At 34.7% G+C, this 22512-nt stretch overlaps 1 pseudogene; it reads left to right on the top strand.

Moving 5' to 3' along the window:
• The first annotated feature begins 1651 nt into the window (after nucleotides 1-1651).
• Nucleotides 1652-2583, top strand: LOC143666547 (olfactory receptor 9G19-like; annotated as a pseudogene).
• The last annotated feature ends 19929 nt before the right edge of the window (nucleotides 2584-22512 follow it).

The raw sequence follows: 22512 nt of genomic DNA, 5'->3' as shown, positions 1-22512 counted from the left end.
CAAATGAAGTGACTGTTTATATTTATGGCATTAAGCATTACATTAATTAACCAGAAAAAAAGTGCAATAAATCACAATATAGACAAAAGACAAAAAGATCGTTAGTGTAATCAGATTATTATATAATTCTGTTTTTGAAATAAAATAGGATTTTTTCCTAAAATAATATTTGAGGAAGATGTTAAGTTCCAAATATCCTCTCTTCAGAACTTATTTCCTCAATCAGTGAAAAAGTGAATTAGATAATGACTTGCAATCTTGATAGATGCTTTCATTCTCATAAACTCTCTGTAGCTCTCACCCACTATTGTCTCTGCTGTTATCTTGCAGGGGCTGTATTAGTCCATCGAATAAGTTTGTGTGTAGAAAACTTGAATGGGTCAAACTTTCAAGACATTGAAATATCTCATTTTATGAAACAAGCATTCAACAGCCCTAAAATATGAAGGTAACTAAAATGATACATTCCAAGTCTCTTTCAATTATTAGGAAGATCTTTTACTTTAACATAGTCATGATATAAAGTTTTGCTTTAAAAATCTTATAATACAGAAGCTCACCATTCTAGTGGAAGAAATTGTCTCTCACCAAATAGGAACATTTCCAAAAGAGCACACTATTTTTCTAGTATAATTTTAAGTCCTCTGTCTGGCATAATGGTCAAACTAAGAATTTTTTTTTCTAGATTAAGATCTTTTATTCCATGCTCCTATAGCATAAATGTTAGGCACTCTGTGAATGGAAAACTCTGGTGATCAAAATTTTGCTCTTTTATTTGGTCTGTAGCTGTAAAGTCCTATGGACTGTCACACAAATAAGCAGAGATAGTGCATCCTCCATTGCTGGTAACATCCCAGTCTCCTGTTTTTACTTCTAAGGGAAAAGGATTCTCAGTGTTCTGTAACCACCAAACCATTCACTGAGTGAGTCATTTTTAACTCTTAATCATTTAGAATATTCAACCAATAATATTAGCATAAATATCCATTAATTAATATTTTCCTTCTTTTCCTCAGGGTATATTTGAGGATAATACATTCATTTGAAGAATGATCTCAAATAAAAATATATAAGGGAATCTGTCTATCATGCAATTTCACTGTTTCTTCATTCCAACCTTTGTGCTTGGTTATGGAGAAAAATGTACAATTAAATATAGTTACAGACTTCAAAGAAAGTAAAATCTCGTGACCTTCCAGATCCAGATGCAGTTAGTTGAATAAATTTAGCTTCTCCATGTAAATCTCAGGAAAGAAAGGGAAGAGACATCAGAGCACCCTTTCAAATTCTATTTATTATATTGTTTACATAGTCTGCAGCCATCCATGTGTAAGTAGAATAGAAGATAACTACTCCTTATCCCCCTGAAATAAAGAAAAATTAAGTTAAAAATATAAAGTGATATACACTGTATAGTGGACAGCATAGCTGAGATCTTAAGACAGCAACACAGAACTGATTCCCCAGCTATCCAGAAAAGAGTAGCACCCAGTTCAACATGACTGATCGCAATGAGCCATGATGATGTATGTCCCTTGGGATTTTTAATGATCTAAAATGGCAATGATGGGAAGAGGTAATTGCTGATATCTTAAGTCCCAAAATAATTATTGGTCTTTTCCCAGAAAGGGACTAAAGGTATCCAAAATGAATGGAAGAGAGAAATTTCACCAAAGTGAAGAAGTTCATTGTTTTAGGTTTCACAGCTGACTTGCAATTACAGAGAGTACTCTTCTTAATCTGCCTCATCATTTACATCTTTAGTCTCTAGGGGAATATCACCATGATTTCTCTGATTTCTGCTGATTCTAGACTCCACACACCCATGTACTTTTTTACTGGGGAACCTCTCATTCCTGGACTTCTGGTATGTTTCTATGTCCCCCAAATCCTGATGACCTGCATCTCTGAAGACAAAAGCATCTCCTTTGCTGACTGCCTGATTCAGTTTTTCATCTCTGCTGGACTGGCTTTTAGTGAGAGTAAGCTGTTGGCTGTCATGGCTTATGACCACTATGTGGCCATCTCCAGCCCCCTGCTTTATGCCCAGGCAATGTCCCTGAGGATATGTGGCAGTCTTGTGGCACCTTCATACTTTGGTGGCTTTCTTAACTCAACTATAATCACCAGCAAAACATTTACCCTGAGCATCTGTGCAAACAATGTCATTGATGCTTTCTTTTGTGATCTGCCCCTTCTTGTGAAGCTGGCATGTGATGTGAATTAAAGCTACCAGGGTGCGCTCTATTTCATACTTGCCTCCAACATCATCACTCCCACCATATTTATTCTTGCTTCCTATCACTTCATCATTGTGGCCACTTTGAATATCCACTCTACCCAAGGCTGTCTGAAGGATTTATCCACTTGTGGTTCACACCTGACAGCTGTCAGCTCATACTATGGTTCAATTCTCTTCATTTACTTCAGACAAAGCACTGGCTATGCCATGGAATGGAGTAAAGTGGTGTTTGTATTCCATAATGTAGGATTCCAATGTTAAACCCTTTGATCAATAGATAAAGAAATAAAGATGAGAAAAATGCCCTGAAGAAAATATTGGATAGAACCAAGGTATCATAAATCAGAGTACTTGCTAAACAATGGCACCAATTTTTTCAACAAATTATTTCCATGTTATGGTCTGAAACTCTCAGAAATAAATGGACCAAGAAGACTGGATTTCATTAGACAATATAGAAACATCAGTTTGCTTTTGTATTTTGAACTTGTGTACTAATGTACATGAGTCTGTTTAAAAAATATTGTAGGATAAATAAGTCTGTGGCTTTTTCAAAACTGCTGTCTTTTTGGAACATAATCTATAAAATTAACGTTAATTTTTAAATTACTGTTATTTTGAGATATTTAAAAGAACAGCACACCTATTTTTACTTCCATTTGACAGTTTATAAATAGCTTGCATGTATGTTTTAATCCCCTGTAAAAATTGGAACAATAAAACTGTTAAGGAATCATTGTTAGGATAAGATGTTTTTAATATCTGTTTTGAATTGTCATTCATAGGAGAAAATCAGGAGGGTAAAGTGAGAAATTCCATTTTGAAGGGAACGAATTACTTGTTGGGAGAGAGAATAAGTTGGGAAATGTGGAAGGCCTGTGGAAGAAATACATGTATCACATCCAGCAAAGGCAATCTAAAACATGAGAGGAGAGGGAAAAGAGTGACATATCCAGGTAATAGCCTTTCTGATAAAGGGTAAGGAACTGGAATAGGTGTAGCAAAACATTTTGGCTTCTCTGTGCCCTCAGATGACATAGGAATTGGGCTGCAGAAATTGGCCAGACTCTCAAAGCATCATTGCTGTGCCAAACACACACCCAGAGAAACACACACATCCACATGCCCACTCACACACTCACAGGCTATCTTCTAAGTAGGGCACAATACAATGATGCATCTGGCCCTCATCTCAAGTTGGAAATTTGGTCTGCTAGTTGCACTAGTGCCATCATATATTCACTCTCATAGTGGAGAAACCAAGAGGAGCAAAAAGCTTGTCTTGTGTTTTGATGCTTAATGGTGTTTGTCAATTTACCAGGAGATGACATTTTCAACTGCGGATACAATTTTTATGTTCAAGAGTGTTAGAATTCCATGAAGGAATTTTGAAAGAAGTAGGAAGCAGGGCTGTTACAGGCAAGACATGTGTAGAGAAGCTACTCATGTCAGCCTTTTATTCACATATTAATTGAATTTATTTTAAATTAAAGATGGATTTAAGGTCTTGGGAATGAGTCCTCTCTTTTGTTTACTCTTTCTCTTTATTAGTCTTATGGCACATGGAACTGTGAAAGACCACTTAAGGGTATAATTTTTCCTGAATATAAATGTATCTATAAATTTATTCTTCCTGGAAATATTTACCAAGTGCCAACTTTTTAATTAGTAGAACTGTTCAATGTGATAGGCACATAACACTAAAAAGATAAGTTGCTCTGACCTTGTGGATGTTGCATCTGGTGTGAGACAAAGAAAATAAATTTAATAAGTGGGAGTTAGAAGAATATAAAAGGTATAAGCATTAGGAAATGAAAATATTTATTAATGGAAAGCCATCTTATAGAGGCAAGTGGATGCATTGTATGGAATTTGATGTTAGAGTAAAATGGGAGCACTTTCAGCATACAGAAATGACATGAAGTGACATTTTTAAATTAAGAGACTATAGGCTATAGACAAGATGGTTTGAGGAATGTGTACCAGTTATGAGATTATTGCAATATGCTTCACAAAAAGTAATATTTGAGCTCAAGTGGTAGAGGGTGTGGTGAGAAATGGTCAGGTTAAAGATATATCATGAAGTTAATGACACCAGGACCATGAAATATTGAAGAGGTTAAGGGAGGATAACAGGTAGGATAATGCCAAATTTTTGGTCCATGAACCTGAAAGTGTAGGATTTTATTTACTGTTGTGGAATGAGCAGATAGACTGTTTTGGGGAAATTATACATAGGAATCCTGTTTTAAACATGCTAAGTTTGATATATATATATACTACTCATACCTTATAATTATAGAATGTTAATACCATGTGGAGATTTCTTAAGTATGAAATGGCTCTTATGGATACCATAACCAGAAATTCTACGGGTAGATTTCTGATAATTTATAATCCTTCAATATCTCATGGTTATACCAATGTTACTTTTGGTAGGACTATTTTTCTTTTATTCAGTTCCTAAATAGGTCATGATTCCAAAATGTTAAGAGCTGTTAATTATTTGCAGACAAGGAAGTCAAGGAATGCAAGAGTTAGTGAATGTACACAAGTTCACATGACTGATTTTTAGGGAAACCGCTAACAATGCATATCTTGAAAAAAAAAACAATGCTGTTTCCTTCAGCACATTGTGTTTCTCCCTTCAAACACGATGGTGGTGATAACTTCCCATGTATGCAAAGAAACATGCACATGAAAAATTGCTAATCTCTTCTCCCACACCATATTGTCACAGGTGAGCTTCTTCTCTGTTCTTATTTTAAGATGAATTCCAAAAGAGATGTTAACAAGTTGAAATCATAGAAAAGTGGTTTCTGTGAGCATACAATTTTCATATGTATGAATTGTGTTCTAAGGAGGAATGGTGAGGCTCTTAAAATAACAGAGGTGTTTAGTATCAGGGCTGATTCTCAACCAAAAGACTTCTCAGCCCTAGGCCAGTGAACTTCATATTTTGGAGCCTAACATTCCTTCCTCAAATGACAAGAAGTAGGTTACAAAAATAATAAACACATTTATTTTAGGAAGATTTGAATGACAAACTCGTTTGGGCTTCTATTTTTCTTCCTCAATCTCAATTATTATAAAAGGTGTGGTATTAATCCTCTCACTCAGACTTAAACTAGCTTCCATTTTTAAAGTATCATTTCATATCAGACATTCAAATATATATTTCACCTATATTTTCCTTAATCCTTGCTATATTTTTTTGCATAGGCATTTTTCTTACCTTTTTAAAGTTGAAGGAACTTAGGTGGAGATGTTGTTAAATTCTCTTCCAAGATTATAGCACTTCCAAGTTGTGGAATGAAGATATGCTAAGGTGTCATTTCAGTTATGCTGTTTCCCTTTGCCAGACCTGTCTGGTCTCAGCTGGACTTGTTGAATTATCTGTTCTCAGCCCTCCACTCATTTTTGATGGATAATATATTATGGTCTCACTAACATGTCATGGTGCCATCTTGCTGTCAGTTAGAAGAACATAGAGACACTGCTCAGATATCTAGAAAGCTAACCCTGCTTTGTTTACATGGTAGAAGCAGGATTTGAAAAGTGCAGAAAGAAGTATTTCCAATCCTCTGAGATCCAGACTGTTTGGAAACTCACAGGGACAGATTTTGGTATAACCTATAAGCCAAAGGAAACCAAAAAGCCATCCCAGTTTCAAGGGATAGGAAAAAAGTCTCCACTCTTGACATCAAGGCCTGTAAAGAAACAAGCTTTTGTGACCATGAATAATTTGAAAGGACCTTGTCTTAGGTTCCTTCCCATTACTCTGAGTACATAATTATAAATTCCTGTTTGGCAGAGAGGTTGAGACTGACTATTTATGGGTCCTTAATGTTAGGATGAGGTCACTGTTTATGCAAACCATAGATAGTTCTTCCTTGAACTTCATAATGCCTCTTTTCACTGTCTTTATGAAAGAATTAGGTTAACAGGTGACAAAGGAATGAAGATTTCAGAGAACACCTCATTAGAAGGGAAGTCTTGCTTCACTGCAATTCATTTCTAGCCTGTAGCCAGAATGAAACTTGAGTGAATAAATTTTATGCAGTGATTTCCATTAGTGATAGTTTAAAGGCCAACATCCTTAGTATGGTTCCAAGCAAGCTTTGTGAATAGGTGACAATTCTGCAGACACCTCACTCTATGCCATCTTTATTTAATCTTTTTTATTTCCTTGAACTCACCAGCTCACTCCCATGCAAGGGCTGTGATGCATTCTGCTACTCCTGATGGAGGTGTTCTCCATATTCCCACAATGAGCTGTCATCTGGATCAGTTCATCTCATTTTGTGATGTCTAATTAAATTATTTCTCCTTATCAGAAAAAGTTTTGGGTAAGAGACCATGTAATTTATTTTAACAGTTTTTGCTTCTTTAGAGACAAAACAGAGTGTATAGCAATTGGCTCTGTCCAGACATTTTTGTTTTGCCCAAGTTATATTGTTTAAAATACTGGGTGGTGGAAACATCCCAGATATGTTTCCTTATATTAACATATGCTGTCCTGGCACAGAAATTTCAGGCTAACATTGAGACAGCATCTTTAAAACCCAACTCTTTATGGATAATGCATCTAATCATCATAAATTCTTTCCAGGATTATATGATTTCAAGTTTATGTCAATCAGAACAAGATTTCAGTGTAAAAATGGTGATAGAACAGTGCTATATATCCAACTTTGAAATTCTTAAGTTGTGCAATATTACTATGGGGAACCCAATCATATGAATGATCTAGTTTGGGTGAAATCCTGAATGAACATAAATAGGTAGTGAGGCAGAAGGCTGTAAAGAGGAGGTGAACACTGGTCATAAAAATCTGGGTTGTGGGGTTAAAGCATTAACACTTTATGTCTTATTGAAGTGCAATCTCTTAAATATATAGACAGTTGGAGGAATGGAATGCTTTTCAGTATTCCAGGCCACTTCTATCCATGTCAGCACTCAAGCTACATTTTCTGGAAGCACTCTAATTATATTAGAAAAAAAAATGAGGTCATCAGCATCTCAGTATCTGTTATGTCAGACCACTAGAAATCAACTTAGAGACTTAGGTTTGCATTTTAGTTTCAGCAGTATTTCCTATTGAGCTCAAATGTAAATATTTTAAACATTGTAATAAATCACAGTCCTTTCTTAGATTCACAGCTTTCTCACTGCTATTATAGACAGATGGAATGTCAAATGGCTCTGAGTGCATCAACTCCAATTTGAGAAAATTATTTTTACATAGATGCCTTCTCAATTTTTCTTGAAATCTTTGGATGTACAAGACATAAACTTTGAAGGTTTCACTGGTTCTCAATGCCTTGACACAAAAAGGTGGGTTCTTCTTAATGATCTCCACTTACAGTATGAAAAAGTTCCCCAACTACTCCTGTAAATCTCAAAAAAAAACATTAGATGACAGTGGAAAGCAGAGTATTCTCAACAAAAATATTTGTATAGCTGTTTTTAATAGAAAAATTAATTCAAGTTGTCAAAATGTTACTACCATTGCCTTTGCCAAGAGAATAAGAGTGAAAAGCATTCCTTTCTAAGAAGGGAGAATGGCTTATTTGTTGAGAGTGTGGACCCTAGAATAAAAAATGTCTGCACTGAAATACAAGCTTTGTGTTCTTAATTAGCTCTGTGACCTCAAACTTGCCCCTCAAGGATGAAGTTTTCAAAATTACCCCTGTGCAATATCAGATCCATGCTTAACAGAGAACTAGGTTCTAATCTTTGTTGCCATCTTGGACTACATTGGCCCCTCTGGACTGGGAGTCAAGTGCTCCACAGAAGGCTCTATTGTCATCCATGAGGTCATTTTTATGGCCATGGTTTTCATCATCCCTGTGTGCCAGGGCTACTGGTAGAGGAAGATTGGAAAAACCCATTCTGTTCCAGGTATGATGATGGGAAACTGGGTCTCCATGCTACTGAACTTCACCCCTATACCAAGAGACAATGGCTTTGTCTCAGCCCCATGCCCAGGAAGCTACTGCCTTCAGCTAATATTGATGACTCCTAACCCTTCACCATAGCCTACCTGGCCACTCTGGGCACCTTCACGAATACTAACTCAATGACCCACAATCTTCTCATCCTTGAACCCTGTAGAAATACCCTGACCACCAAGGATCCCTCTCAGGAATTAATTAGCCATTTTGTAAAGACTCACATAGGACTCAATATGGAGGACCCAACCGCCTCTCTGGGCACCTCTAGAATTTTTAAGTGAGGAAAATAAAGTACTTCCAACCTGGCCAAGTCTTCACTCCATCTATTTCCTGGGGAGGCACAAAGTGGCTACCAGTTCAATACCTTGTTAAACATATTGCTCAACCCTATTACCTATAGTGTGAGAAATTAAGAAAGAAGTAAAGGAAGCTTTCAAGAGATCAACATAGGCTATGACCACTAAGATGAAATGTTGTTACATTGTTTTGCTGAATATTCTCATTGCACTTCCCAAATTATATATATGCATTGCTACAGTTCAATTAAATTTAAGAAATTGTATATAAAACAATGAAATAATGAGTAAGACACTCTAGTTTATATTTATTTTTGTGATGTGAAGTATTTTAAACCTATAATTGTAGGTTATTAATATTCTCTAGGATTAGATTTTCCTCAGCATTTATCCTCTTGCTTGCTTTTCATAGTTCTTGGAAAGAAAGGAATTGTTAGGGATGGATTTTAAAGTATGAGTTTTGACTTCAGAGTTTGGGTCACAGACTGTATTGGATAAGGAGAAGATATAAAGTATTTAGACTTTTGGAGATTTTCTCTAGATTTTTACAAATATTTAAGTAAGGTGTCTTCTCAAAATTCCTTCCTAGAGCTTGAATAAACTATATAGAATATGTCTACCTGAACTTTCTGCCTTCTAAATTATCAGATTATGTAAAGAATTTAAGAATTTTTAGACAATAAAAAAAATCTTGTAAAACTGCAGAATGATGTCCTGTTTAGCACTGTGTATCAATCTGAAGAGGGATCTCACCCTCATACAAGGGGCACATCACAGTACACTCATTATCCTGGTACAGCACCATATATAACCCCATTGGGGAAAATATTAACAAACATTATAAAATAAAACAAACACCCACTGTATTTTACACCCCATGATTATTTCCTTCCATATATGAAGAAAACTGGCAGCTCAATAAATCTCTCCATGCATTATCTAATTTGACTTGAATTAGTTGCACACTGGAAGTACATGGAATCTTGAATAAGGTGTGAGATCTTGTTGGTTTGTACAGGTTCATGTGATGCCTCGATATACCTCAGAGTAATATGGGCAGAGAATAAAATAGTATTTGCAAAGTCCCCTTGGGGAGAGTAAAGAAAGGAGGAAATTTTCAAGTTCTCCATTTGAGGAACTCCTTATATTCTTGCAAGCAGTGGGGACAACCAACTTTATAAGCTGAGCCCTTGATCTTGGGGTTTGCACCTATGAAACTTATTCCTGCAAATGAGAAACTAAGCCTACTTATAATTATGCCTAAGAGTCACCCCTAGAGAGCTTCTTCGGTTGCTCAGATGTGGTTTCTCTCACTAATCCAACTTAGTAGGTGAACTCACAACCCTACCCCCTATGTAGAAATTATTCCCTAGGGTATAAATCTCCCTGGCAATGTGGGACAGAACTCCCAGGATGAATCAGGACCTGGCATCATAGGATTGAGAAAGATTTCTTGACCAAAAAGGAGGAAAGAAAAGTGAAAAAGAATTAAGTTTCAGTGGCTGAAAGATTTCAAACAGGGTTAAGAGATCACCCTGAAGATTATTCCTATATATTATATCAATATTCCTTTTTTACTTTCTGGTGTTTTGGAGAGGCTGAAATGGTTATGCTGTTTGCCAGTAGCCTTGATTCCTGAAGATGATGGTGTAACAATATAGCTTTTACAATTTGACCATGTGATTGTGAAAACCTTATGTCTGATGCTCTTTTTATCCAGGGAATAGACAGATGAGAAAACAATAAGGAAAAAATAATAATAAAAAAGGGAAGGGAGAAAGGGTAAAAATTGGATAGATTTAAATACTAGTGGTCAGTGAAAAGGAGAGCTAAGAGATATGGGATGTATGAGTTTTTTTTTTTTTTTGGAGTGATGTAAATGTTCTAAGAAAGATCATGGTGGTGAATACATAACTGTGTGATGATTTTGTGAGCCATTGATGGTATTCCATGTATGGACTATGTGTGTGTGAAGATTTTTCAGTAAAATTTTTGAAAATGATGGCTCTGGGCAGATTATTTGAAGGTATTTTATTTAATACTATTTAAAACACTGCAAATTAAAGATTATTAGTTATATTTTACAAATGTGGAGCTTGAAATTCAGTAGTGAGAACTTGGATTTTGGAAGATTGTAATGCTTTTTGAAATTAGCACTTTACAAAATTAATCTAAAGTAAAATTTAAATTAAATTGTAGGTATTTAAACATGTGTATTAGCTCTTATATTTCTGATCTTTCCTTTCATCTGCATTTGTCTTCTAATTCCTAACTACCTTTTCTGTTTTTCTTCATAAAACACTTACCATTCTTCATTCTTCAATCATCACAGAAGCTCTGAGGATCATTAACTGTAAGGGTTTGAAGTTTATTCCACCAATTTCAACAACACTTAAAATTTCCTTCACATTCACTTCCTATCCCTAGAGGAAAAAACAAAATATTGTGTTAGTCATTGGGGACAGTCAAGTAAAATTTAATTCATTGGTATCCTAGATATTAATATTCTTCTATTTTTTATTAAATCAAAATACTGCTTTAAAAACTATAGTAGGATTAAAATGGTCTATATTCTACAGTCCATATTAGAGTTAGGTCAGTAAAACAAAATAAATAATCTAAAGCAATGAACGTATATATTTCTCATTGAATTTCTTTTAATAGAAAAATGATGATTTTTAACCTTAGTTCCCCAACCGTCTAGTGAGCATTGTCCATTAAATCTTAGAACAGCCCTAAAAAATTATGCCAATTTAGACTTTAAATTGTGTAAAATTTAAAGAGTCATTTCAGAGCCTCTTTCATGTCCTCATTCTTCAGACTGTAGATTATGGAGTTCAACATGGGGAAGACCACAGCAACGTGTAGAAACCAGTTTGTTCCTCTGAAGGCGTTAGCTAGAACTTGGGCAAGAGCAGATATAGACAATAGAGCTGCAGTAAAAAATGACAGAAATCAAGAGGGGGCAGGAGGTGGAGAGTGCTCTAAGTTGGGCCTATGTGGAATGGAGTCTCATGATGTGACAGTGATGAAGAGGTAGGAGGCCAGTGTGAGGCCAGTGTGAGCCCATTGCAGGTAATGACATTGGCGCTCATAAGGAAGAGGAATCTAGCTTGGTGGCTGTCTTTTACATCACATGCTAACCTCACTAGGTGTGGAAAATCACAAAAAAATGTCATCCATGCCATTGTCACCCTCAAATCTTACGTGAATATGCTGCTGGTCAGTATTATTGCATTAACAGAGCCTCCAGCATAGGAACATACAACTAAACAGATGCACAATTTCTTTGACATAATGTGAGCATAAAGCAGGGGGTTGGAAATGGAAAATCATGTTCATAAGCCATGGAGCCAACAAGTAACACTCAGTGTATCCCAGCCTAGCAAAGAAGAAGAATTGAGCTATGGAGCCAGCAAAGGAGATTGTTTTAGTTTGCTAAAACTTACAGTCTAAGGCTATGAAAATGTCCACACTAAGGCATTGAGGAAAAGATACCTTAATTCCAAATAAAAGGCTGATGAAGTTTGGGGTTTTTCTCTCAGCTGGGATAACACATGATGATGTCTGTTAGTTTTCTCTCCTCATTTCATAAGTCTTCCCTGTGGGTGTGTTCTTTCTGCTCCAAAATTCTCTGGCTTATGTGAACTCTTCTAGTTCTTAGTTTTTTCCAAATTGGTCCCCTCCTAAAGGGCTCCAGTAAGTAACCCCATATTGAATGGCTGGAGATACATCTCCATGGAAATCAACTAATCAAAAGCTATCATCCACAACTGGTTGGGTCACATTTCCATGGAAACAATAAAAAGATTCCACCCAGCAATACTGAGTTAGGATTAAAGGATATGGATTTTCTGAGTTACAAAATTCCTTCCAATCAGCACAGAATTGCTCTTGTCTTCAGAAGTGCAGGTCACAAGGACCTTTGAGTTGCAGCCAGAGGAATAAAGAGATCCAGGAAAGACAGATTCTCAATGAAAAAAATATATGGGGGTGGATAGCCTGGAATCATTATGGATTGATAGGATAAGTGTGGTATATCCCAGTCACTGAGTACATGTATATAAAACCCACTGATAAGGTCAACTGCATCACAGGTTCTATAGTGAAGCCCACTAGAATGAATTTATTCACAATTTGATTCCCTCTGTCCATGGTTAAAGAGACCTCCCCTACAAATGTAGCAGAGAAGAATTAATTCTTTCAATAGATAACAAATTTCTGTCATCCAAGACCATGTGTTATGGTCAAGTATGCAACAATTAGAAGCAGGGAAATGGAAGCAGTAGTACTTGACTTGGGTTGGTAACCCTTAATATATTCCTTTCTGTAAAATACATTTAATAAAAAGAATAATTTTTCTGGGGGTCTATGTATTATGTCAAAAAATTAGCTTTGTGCCCCACTGATACTCTATTAATGAAACTTTGCCAGCACGAAATAGAATTTTCTACCTATCTCTTCCATTTGAAGTGAGCAACTTACCTAAAATTTTGAGTAACACCAGAACCTTGAATGATCAAATCTGTGGTCATAGGATTTGTTATGCAAATTTCTAAATCCTAAATTTCTAAATCCCAAGATTTTTGCAATTCTTCAGGATTTTCATGGAGTGGGGAATGACTAACAAGACAATAAAAGCAATTGTGTCTTGAAATATCAAGTCTATTAATAAGATAGAGAAAATAATTTTGGAGATTGTTGAAAACTGTAATCCATCACTATTTTTCTTTCTATTACATTTTGGGTGGTGACTACGTTAAACTAATAATATGTATAAAATAAACCCAAAAGCTATGTAGTACATATATAACCCTCTTTTAAAGTATTTGTGTATAAATTCTAAATTTTCTATCTAATGCTTGATATCTTCTGTGTGTCCCTGTAATTCCATTCTCAACCCTTCTCTAGTAAGACTGTTCTTTGTTCTACATGCCTAAGATACTATATTACTTGCATCAACGGATGGAATTGTTCAAGGTTTTCTTAATGGGTTTGCCAATTTTGGGTGGCAATGACAAAAGTGAGGTCAGAAGGAATGTATTTCCCTTCAAGTTTGCCACAAACTCATTGCATCCTTGAGCAGAGACCATAATTTCTATCAGACAATCCTTTAACAAAATTCTCCCTCTGTTCTCTTTAACTCTCACTCTCCTTTCTTCAATGCTTATGTTTCCCCAAAACATAAGCACTTCTTTATTAAAGTTGTCTTATTAAACGCTCTTAAAATTACATACTTTAGGTGGGACAACTGTTGTTTTTCAGGTCGATAACTCATATTCTTCGTAGATGTAGTTCCAGGTGACAAATTTTCAAATGTATCAGAAATGCTCACATATTTGGTGAACAAATAGATGAGCAATTTGCTGGAGGTGGAGTGGAGACAAAGAAATACCAGTAACTTATGTACCAAGGTTATTGTGGTGCCTGGTAAGAAGCACAGGTGGTGACAAAAGTATGACATCAAAAGCCTAAAACAGAGAGTCATTAAAATGGAAATGATAAATGTTCAAGGGATCTTGAGTCTGCTGATATTGAAACTAGTATATATCTATTTGAAAAACAAATAGGCAGCCAGTAAGCCCATTGTATCTTAAAAAGAGTCTTTACTCTCCTGTGGTCCTAGAGACGACATTGCCCAAGGACTAAGACTAAGCTTTATTGTTAGGGTTGCAGAATTGCAGTCCAAATAAACAGTTGACTTTAGTAATGAAAAGATAAGAGTACTGAATTGAAAGTAGTGGGGTCCTGAGACCTAGGATGGAGGCATGTGGGCTCGGAAATTGAACTCTCAGAGAAGTTAAACCAGGAGGTAGTGTATAACTCTCTGAGGCAATAAGGAAGCAATTACCAATATAAACCACAATGATGTGATAGTCAAAGGTTGTGGGTGTGTGTGTCTACATCTCTGGGAATGGGCACTGAATCTACTGAATCTAGCCCATTTTACACCTCCAGAAGCTGGTCATTGTGAAGGTAGTCCGTCCTCTTTGAGGAAGCACCATAAGCCAAAGTATATATTGTCCATCATCCTGAGAGCCTTCCTTGGATAGCTTTCAGCCATTTACCATAGTAATTTACTTTAGACCACACAATGTCTCTTTTTAAAAAAATATTTTTGTTGATAAATCTTCACACACATACTTTCTATACGTGGTGTAGAACCAATGGCTCACAATATCATTACATAGTTGTGGATTCTTCACCATGATCATTTTTTAGAACATTTGCATTATTCCAGAAAAACAAACAAAAAGCCAAAAGAAAAAACTCATACATACCATACCCCTTAACCCTCCCTCTCATGGACCACTAGTATTTCCATCTACCCAATTTATTTTACTATTTGTTCCTATTTATTTATTTTTTACATGTACAGGCACTGGGAATCAAACCCCCTTATTTATTTTTATCCATATTTTTAATTCATTTATCATACCTGGATGAAAGGACCAACAGATAAAAGGGTTTCATAATCCCATAGTCACATTGTAAAATTTGTATCTTTATACAATTGTCTTCTAGAATAAAGTCTACAGGAACACAGATAAACACTTTTAGATATTTCCCTCCAGCCACTCAAATACACCATAAACTAATAAGGGATATCTAAGTAATTTGTAATCATAACTTCCAGAATAACCTCTCAACTCTGTTCGAAAGCAACAGTTTCAAAAATTTCAACTACTGAAACTTTTTCTCTCATTTCTCTCTTCACCCTTTAGTTCAAGAAGTCTTTCTCAATCCCTTGATAATGGAACACAGCTCATTGTAGGGTTTCTGTCCAATGTGGCCAGGGAGATTTACACCCCTATGAGTGAAGCAGCTAACTGTTTCATTATACTAACACTGTCAAATGGAATATACCAGAAATATATTCACTTTTACAAAGGCGATTTACAATTCTAAGGCTGTGAACATGCCCAAGTTAAGGCATCAGAAGGCAGATACCTTCTTAGAGTTACAGCAGCATTCAAGTTCCTCTGTCTCATGGGAATTCGCTGACCCTCTGGCCCTCCTGCACTGGCTTCAAATGGTTCTCTCAGCTCCTATGGGTCCTTCTGGCTTCTATTAAGAAGGTTTTCTTCTGTATTTCCAAATGTCTGTGTCTAGGCATCTGCTTTCCATATTGGCTCTCTGCTCTTTCTCTTCATGCGAGCTCCTCTAAGGGCTCCGGTAAACTAATTAAGACCCACCTTCTATAGGCAGGGTCACAACTCCATTGAGAAAATCTAATCAAAATGTCACACTCTTATGTGGGTGGGTCACATTCATGGTTTGCAAAATGAGACACTTTCTTTAATTGATAGTAGTATGTCTCAGGTTAAATTTCTGCTTTCCTCTGATCATTTTCAACATTATTATTATTAACTACAAATAATTCTTGAGGAACTGTGATGTGGATTTATACATTTAGATTATTCTTTCATGCCAACTTATTTTTATTCACCTGCATAACTGACAATCACAAATTAAATTGCTTATTTTTAGTTTTATTGGACTTACGATATTTAGGAGAGTTATTGCTTCATATTTCATTCTAGATAAATAAGTTAGCATTATAATTGGGCATCTGGCACCAGGATAGCATTGAAAGAGTCTCTTTACTTTTAGAAGTATATACCAAATGATTATCAAACTTAAAGTTTCTCCCAGGATTATCACTATTGAAACAAATATTCTTGTGGAATAAGAAGAATGAGTGAGCTTTCTATTCCAAGATAATGTGGGAAATTAAGGACCAGCTAAAATTAAAATGAAGTAACTATGTATGTTCATGACAATAAATACTGCATTAAACTTCAAGAGAGAAAAGGGCAGTAAATCACCATATGGACAAAACATAAGAAGATTTTTTTTCTGTGATCAAATCATAATGTAATTGAGCTTCATGAAATTAAAATCCTTTTTATTAATAGATGAAGAGAGATGCAGTTTTATTTCCTCATTCAGTGAAATAGAACATTAGATACATAATTGACATGATCTTGATGTATGTTTTCATTTCATAAACCACTGTTGCTTTTATTTTTATCTTAAAGAGACTATGTTAGTCTTTACAGTAGGCTAATGGGTGGGAAACTTAAATTGTTTTAATATTTTCAATGTTTCAAAATATTTCAATTTATTAGTTGGTGCATAGGATAGTAGCTGTGTAAGAGAGAATGCACCTTTATAGCACTATGTAATGATATAGAATATTTGTAATTAGTGTATACTTCAAGGATTAGAGGTCCTGAGTGAATGTTATATTAAGCAGGTGCTTTAAGCCTGGAGTACAAGAGAAAACTAAGAGACCAGTTCTTTTTGGTATGACTACTCTCAGAAGAAATTATTTTTGAGATAAACATTCTTTTGGAAGAGAGATGTTTTATGGGGAATGAGCTTCCCAGAACCCCACCAATCCAACAAGGCATGCAGCCAACCTTAAATCTATGAACTGATGACAAGGAAATGTAGCAGAAGAAAATTCCTTAGTGTCCCATATATATAAATAAGAATACTGTTAAATAATTATGTATTCTATTTCACTCATTTTTAATATAAGGGACCCTGGGAAAAATGTTTTTTGAGATTTTTTATAAAATGGCAACATTTTGATTCACTATTGTTTAGTTTTTCTCATGGATCCTACTAATTGTATATATGAGTTGATAGTTTCAAGTGAAATTTGTGTTGCAATTGATAAGACTGGGTATGTGATAGATTTTATCTCTGCCTTTATTTTCCTTCTAGTACTTTTTTTCTTTTCATATATTCTTAATTTATGCTAACCACAGCAATAGTAGTCAGAATCTGGATTTAAAAATAGGGAGCTTCACTTATCAACTGCCAAAGTGGAGCCAGCCCCTATTCTCCTCAGATAGCTGAGTAAAATGAAACATGTAAATGTTTTTAATATTCAATATTTCCTGGCAGCTCATCCAATTATTTAAAGTAGACTTACATGAAAACATCAGGTAAAAGTTTGACACATACAGTTTTTGGTAAAAAAAAAAAAAGCTATATCTTTCTTCATATTTTTAAGAACTTTTTCTGAGCCAGGCATTTTGTCAATATGTAACTACTGATATAGAGCCATATCTCCCAGCATTGTTGGTAAAAATAGCAAAAATTGTGTTTTACTTACTATGTGAGTCACTATTTTAAATCTTGCACTTAATATACTAAATACTCATAACAAACTTAAAACATAGTTATGATGGTGATGCCTTTGTTACAACTGAATGAAAAGAAGCTTAGAGATTTAAGTACTGTATCCAAAGTCACAGAGTGCATAAAATCAGGGTTGGATTTGAACCTCAGAATTTTCTCCATCAATAGCTCATGCTCTCAATGTTAAGGCAACTTTTGAAGAAATTTTAATATATTTATCTTAAGAATGCTTTTTTTTCTCATATCCTTTGGTGGCCTGAAATTTATATGCATAGTTGGGACATTTGTTGATATTATGGATGTTGAATACTAGAAATAACCCATATTTTTTGGTCAAGTCATTGACCAACAATGAATCTTTCACAGTCTAAGTCTTGTTGCTCTGAAGATCTCTATGGAAGCAAAGAATAAGGCATACATTTAAAATCATTATTATTACTGAATTAAAACTGATGCTGTTTGTATCCAGCTGACATCCCCATGGTTATAATGGCTATTATGAGTAGGACAGGGTAAAAATCAAGAAAAAATGATGAGTTATTGATATCCAAAATATCTATCTGAGAGCTCAGTCAGAGTAAATGTTGTAATTAGAATGCAAATCTAAATCTTCTAACTTGAGGTATAAAGTTTTTTCTTGTTAAGAAGTGAGATGCTTTTGTCCTAACATTTCAAATATATATATTTTATTTAAGGGACCTTTACTCATTATAACACAAAGTACAGATGCATTACCCCAGTACTCAAAGTTCTTTACATGTTGGCTTTAAGGTTCCTTTATAGCCTTCTGCTCCACTATTTGTTTTCACTCACTCAGTATTTCAACCCAGGTAAATTAATCACATTATTAATTTCCCCATAAAACTCATATAATTAAAGAGATTCAGTGTTAGAGGTGTAGCTTATACATTTGTATGCTAACTTTTTTCAGAAATCTTGTCACCATGGCAAGAATTTATGCTTACTGTATGCAAAAATTTGGGGCTATATAATCACTGTCTTAATGATTACCCTGAAATATCTCTACAACTTATATACTAGCAGTATCAATGTTCCAATTTATATTTTGGTCTACATCATTTATTTAGAAAAGGAAATTTATATCTGAGACTTATAAAGTTGATTCAAATTTAATCACTTGAGCAAAATTAGAAACATCTGATGTAGCCAATTATCATGGATGCTTTTTGCCTCTAAAGTAAATAACAATGGATAAAATATATATTTTCTGTTCTACTGTACAAAAAAAGCCTTCCAAAAAGAAGAGATTATTAAAGGAGCCTTGAAACATGAGTTCTTAATCCAGACAGTAGTTATTTGAAAGGGTAAGGAGAGATGTGAGAGAAGATCCATTTTCTAAGAAGAGCAGAAGAAAATGGATATACCACAGTTCTCACATGGGAGAGAGTCCAGTGATTTCAAGGAAATAAGAAAGATTAAATACAGATATGGTAGAGCAAGGTCTCAAAAAATGAGCCACAAGAGTCCATAAATAACAAAGCTCATTAGAGGGCATATTACTAATGTTGCTCTTTAAACAAACCTAATGAAAGCTTTTGCCATGAAGAGAAAATCATGTGAATGGATCTACACATTTTACTTACATTTGGGCTGCAGGTCAGAAAATGAATAGAAAGAGAGCAAGGATTCCCTCATGCTTAAAAACACTCCAAAAATATGTATATTCTCTTAACTAACCTTTATAAAGGCAGGAAGAGGATGCATTAACTATTAAGGTAATTATACATGCCAGTATTATTATATTTTGTATGTAACTCCACATACTACTTCTCACAGGGGCTAAAATGGAACTGCATAAAGATTAATAATCAATCTACATTTGGGGGTATACAATGCACAAAGTTTTAATAAGTGCAAAAGTAATATGTACGAAAGGAGTTGGGTGGACAGGGATATAGGAAAAGATTATATGCATGATACTGAAGTTAAATTGGTATCCCATGAAATATGATTGTTGTATATTTAAGATGTTAAATTTTAACCTAATGGTAACCACAAGGAAAACAGATGAAAAATGCATCTGCATAGATGTGAAAAGGCACTCAATATAGTATACACACACACCCAAAAAAACATATAAATACAAAAGTAGGTTTTAAAGAACATGAGTGGAAAAAAGGTATAAGACTTACAAAGACGTAATAGCAAAATGGCAGAAGAAAGCCATATATTGTCAGTAGTGACTTAAAATGTAAATGGATTAAACTCTCCAATTAATAGGCAAAGACTGGTAGAAAGAATTATAAAAGAAAGAACCAACTATATGCTGTCTGCAAGAGACTCACTTTAAATTCAAAGATACTAGTAGGTTAAAAGTGAGAGGATGTAAAAATTGTTTACCATACAAATAGTAATGAAAAGAGACATGGGATGTTTATATCAACATTGCATAACATAGACTTTAAGTAAAAAACTGTTCCAAGAGACAAAGCTGTTCATTATATTTTCATAAAAGGGACAATTCAACAGGAAGCTACAACAATTATTACATATGCATGTAATTGCAGAGACTTAAGGCATTTCAGGCAAATACTTGCATATCTGAAGAGAGAAATTGATGGTTCTACAGGACTTACTGCTTTATCTAGTACCAAACCAGTTAGCCCTAACAAGCATACATAGAACACTCTATCCAACAAAATAGAATACATATTCTTCTTGAGTGCACATGGTTCATTGCCCAGAATAGAATCTAGGTTGGGTCATAACACAAATCTCAATAAATTTAAAAAACAATTGAAATCTTGCAATATACACTCTTCAACCATAACAGAATGAAACTAGAAATCAATAACAGGGGGAGAAATAGAAAATTTACAAATATGTGGAAATTAAACAACATACTCTTAAGCAATTAGTGGGTTAAAGAGAAAATCATAAGCCAAATTAGGTAAAATCTTGAAGCTAATGAGCATGAAAATATAACATACCTAAATTTAAAGGATACAAAGAGCATAGTGCTGAGAGGGAAATTTATAGCTCTAATTTCTCACATTAAAAGAAAACAATATTTCAAATCAGAGATCTAACCTCAAACTTGAAAGAATTAGAAAAAGAAGAACAAACTAAATGCAAAATGAGCAGAAAGAAGGAAACAGCAAAGATTAGAGCAGAGATAAATGAAATAGAAATCATAAACAATTGAGAGAATAAAAAAATTGGTTCTTTGAAAAGATCAATAAAATTGACAAGCTTTTGCTAGACTAACAAAGTGAAAAAAAAGAAAGATAATACAAATAATGAACAACAGAAATCAACAGGGAAGCATTACTAATTACCATGATGGAAACAAACTGTAAGAGGATACTATGAACAAATTAGATACCTAGATGAAAGGAACAAATTCTTAAAAGCACGCATACTACCTAGAAATAAAACATCTAAAAAAAAAACCCAATTACTAACATACACAATGAATCAGTAATGAAAAAAACAAAACAAAAAACTTTCCACCAAAGAAAAACCCAGTTCCATGTTGCTTCAGAGGGGACTCCTACCAGTCATTGCATATTTGCTCAAACTCTTACAAAAAATTGAAGAGAAGGGAAGGGAACAGTCCTTAATCTTTTCTACAAAGTCAAAGCAGGATAAAGATATCTCTAGAAAAGACAAATAAAGACCAATATCACTTGTGAATAGAGGTGCAAAAATCTTCAAAAAAATACTAGTAAGCCAAATCTAACTGCTTATTAAAATAATGATACACCATGAACAAATGGGATTTATCCTTAGTTATGCTGGTTTGAAATTGTTATGTACCTCAGAAAAGTCAGGTGTTTATTCCTGTCTTGTGGAAACAGACTTATCGTTGGGTGGGAATGTCTAATTAGATGGTTTCTATGGAGATATGGTCCACCCAATTCTAAGAGGGATCTTTATGTTAGAGTGTTTGCATAAAGATGTCACCTTGCTCATTTGAGGTGGGAGCCCTTTAAAAGAGAGAAGTTTTAGAGAAATCACAGATGTTTAGAGAGTCAACACAGAGAGCAGAAACTTGGAGACAAAACCCCTTGAAAGATGTTAAGGAAAGAACCACAGGAGCTGAGAGAGGCATTTGAAACCAACCCAGGAGAATAGAGACAGAATTCATCACTATATACCTTCCCATATGAAAGAGAAACCCTGGACATGATTGGCTGTTCTTAAGAGAAGGTATCATTTGATCGATGCTTTAATTTAACTTTCATAGCTGTAGAACTGTAAAATTGTAATCTAAAAAATCTTTTTTTGTAAAAGCCAATCCATTTCTCATATATTGCATTCTGGCAGCTTTTGCAAACTGAAGCAATGGTGTTCAAGGTTGGTGCAACATAAAAAACTGATGGAATACAACACATTAAAAGAATGAGGGGTGAAAAAAAAACACACAATTATCCTAATGAATGCAGAAAAAACATTTGACAAAATACAGCACTTTTCTTAACAAAAACACTTAGAATACTTGGAATAGTAGGAAACTTCTGCAACATGATAAAGGCCACATATGAGAAGGCCATAGCAATCATCCCACTTAGTTGTGAAAAAATAAAAGATTTCCTCTAAGATTAGGAAGAAACAAATGTGCCCAATGAAACTATTACTATCCGACATTGTGCTGAAAGTTCCTGCCAGAGTACATAGCATGAAAAAGAGATAAAAAGCATCCAAATAGGAATGGAAGAAGAAAAAAGGTCCCTATTTGAAAATGATATGTTCCTATATATCTAAAATCCTGAAAAAAATCCACAAGCAAACTCCTAAAGCTAACAAATGAATTCAGCAACATGGTGTGGGTTACAAGATCAAAACCCCCAAATCAGTAGTGCTTCTATACATAAACAATGAACAAATGGAAGAAGAG

The sequence above is a fragment of the Tamandua tetradactyla genome, chromosome 23 (assembly GCF_023851605.1).
Source record: "Tamandua tetradactyla isolate mTamTet1 chromosome 23, mTamTet1.pri, whole genome shotgun sequence".
In the NCBI taxonomy this organism is placed as follows: Eukaryota; Metazoa; Chordata; class Mammalia; order Pilosa; family Myrmecophagidae; genus Tamandua; species Tamandua tetradactyla.
The sequence above is the reverse complement of the archived record's forward strand: the minus strand, read 5'-3'. Positions and strand labels throughout refer to the sequence as shown.